Raw genomic sequence first — 2,778 nt, forward strand, 5'->3', positions numbered from 1 at the left:
TGAGGTCACATTCCTCCTACTGACTGTCCCTACACATGAGGGGAGGCAGAGCTCTACTGCTGGGTGAGAACACTGCTCCTGGCTGCAGGGGCCATGGAGCACCCACTTAGTGCTGACAGCACCCCATATTCCACATCCACTCACTTTCCACCAAGGACTTCCATGGCCACCCCACTGTGATCAGAGATATAAGAAAAGAATGGTGATAGAGGTGGTGGGGGTGAGTAGAGAAGGAAACGAAAGGGAAACACAGTGAGTGCGGCTGGGGAGGGAGACTGGGAGTGAACGCAAAACCGTGGAGCACACAGTATTGGTTGCTTAGTGAGCCAGATTGCATCATTGGTACCACATCGTCACTTTTCTTTTTTTTTTTTCTTTGAGAGATGGGGTCTCACTGTGTCACCCAGGTTGGAATGTAGTGGTGATTATAGCTCACTGCAACCTCCAATTCCTGGGCTCAGATCATCCTCCCACTTCAGCCTCCTGAGTAGCCTGGACTATGAGCACACACCACCATGACCGGCTGATTTTTCTACTTTTTATAGAGACAGGGTTTTACCAGGTCACTCAGGCTAGTCTTAAACTTGTGGGCTCAAGAAATACTTCTGCCTTGGCCTCCCAAAGTGCTGGGATTACAGGCATGAGCCACTATGGAGGGCCACAGCCTCGCTTTTCCGTGGACCCACACTCTGTAACTTTGCAGCTCTTCCCACTAGTAGATCTCTCCAGCCCTAACTTCGGGTTTGGCCGTCTACTAGCTTTGGCTGATAGAATGAGACAGGCTGTAACGGTGTCCTGGTCATGAGTCTAGACAGTAGGAGGCCCTGCATGATCCTGCTTGCATTCCTGTGTCTGGGCCGTTGCCATGAGAAGAATATCCTCAGTAGCCTGCTGGTCCAGAAGGAGGAGGGACATGTTGAGCACAGCCTAGCTCCGTGTGGACGTCCTGGTGATCTATAGTTCTCTGAACAAATTCAGCTGAGAGCAGCAGAACCACCCAACTGAGCTGAGCTAGATCAGCTGACCTCCATGTCCCAGAGAAATAATAAATGGGTGCTGTTTTAAACCACTGAGTTTCGGAAGAGGTTTGTTGCACATTGATAGTGTGAGAGTTGCAGATACTAGGATGAAATCACTATGATCAGACCCAGGCCAAATAGAGCCGGGACGGCCAGAGGAGAGGAGACTCATGCTTACGTGTCTGGGATAAGAACTATTTCCAGGGACTTTCTAAAAACCTTTGGAGTCCTTCATGCATCTCCTGCTTTGATAAGGTTTATTACCAGACATTCTTTAGAGCTGTGGTAATTCACATAACATGTTCTTAAAAGAACATTAGCCCAGCAATGACATCTCCACCAATGAATTGACAAGAACTCTGGCTTCAAACCTCTGGAACCAATGAACTCTGTTTCTAAGCAGCTTGTGTAAATCTGTCTTTTGCTAATAAAAATCCCCTTACCCTTCCCTCACTGAATGCAGTGGTGGCTTGCCATTTCATGCATTCCAGATTATAATCTTTATTTCTATTCCTGACTTAACCCAACATATTTAGAGATAATTTTCTCTGGTGTCTTTTTTTTAGGTTGACAATAGTTAACTGATATACTTGCTTAACAGCCACACACCTTTCTTCCTTGTGAAATAATCCTGTTTTTCTTGATGAAGGCAACGTTACCATTTGCCAGATAATTTCTTTCTTAGCCTTTCTTGCAGCTAGGGATGACCCCAGGATCTAGTTTTGGCCAAGGAGACATAAAAAGAAATCTTATTTCTGGAAAAGATTTTCCTCCCTATCCAAAAGCAAAGCCCCTTTCTGCCCATCCCTTTCTTTTCTGCTTGGGCACTGGTGTGACTACATAATGCCTGGACCCGTGGAAGCCCTCCGGTCACCATGAGGTCACAGGTTTGAGTATGAAGGATTTGCACACTGTGGGTGCCCAGACAGAAGGATGAGAAAAGCTTGGGTTCTTGATCACATCGTTGAGCAGCAGACAATCCCTGGGACCACTACGTCCAGCCTCTCACGTAGTAAACAGGAATTATCTTTATGGTTTTGTTTTATTTATTTATTTTTATTAAAAAATTTTTTTTTTTTAAAAAGCCTACAGCAGCCGGCATTCCCAGGCTGTCTCCCATCCAAGTACTAACTAGGCCTGACCCTGCTTAGCTTTCGAGATCAGACGAGATCTGGCACGTTCAGGGTGGTATGGCTGTAGACATCTTTATAGTTTTAACCACTGTCTGTCAGATTTTCTGTTGTGGCAGAAAAATGAATTCTTGAGTGGCAAGGGACATGATGAAGGTGGAGGAAGGAAGTGTGGGTGATAAGTTAGGATGCGTGTCATAGTGCAGTGTAAAGAACGTTGTACTGAGAATTAGGAGACCTTTTCCTAATTAGTAGTGTAACCCTGAGTAATTTACACAACTCTCTTGGCTACAATGTCCTCCTCTGAGAGAAGAATGCATGTACCTAGATGATCTCTAAGGTTTTTACAACTCTAACACTGATTCTGAACCTACATCCAGGGCTCCAGGTGCCACAGCTGGGCAATATTCACAGAGGATTTTGGAGAACCATTAATTATGTTCCAGGAAAAGATTGAGAATAGTGGTTTTATAGCAAATGCTTAGCTCTGGGCTTGCGAATAATGAGTTTCTTTTTCATTTCTGAGTTTGTGTCTCATGTGTGTGTTACCTGCCCTAGGGCACTTCCATAAGAGTACTCATTAGATGCCTCATTTACAAAAAACAATTTGCATGCACGGGGCAAACGCT

At 45.2% G+C, this 2,778-nt stretch overlaps 1 pseudogene; it reads right to left on the minus strand.

The window, feature by feature from the left end:
• Positions 1–2,102: 2,102 nt before the first annotated feature.
• Positions 2,103–2,221, minus strand: LOC116562585 (annotated as a pseudogene).
• Between the last annotated feature and the right edge of the window lie 557 nt (positions 2,222–2,778).

Source organism: Sapajus apella, unplaced genomic scaffold (assembly GCF_009761245.1).
Source record: "Sapajus apella isolate SASKATOON/1434 unplaced genomic scaffold, GSC_monkey_1.0 scaffold32, whole genome shotgun sequence".
Lineage (NCBI taxonomy): Eukaryota > Metazoa > Chordata > Mammalia > Primates > Cebidae > Sapajus > Sapajus apella.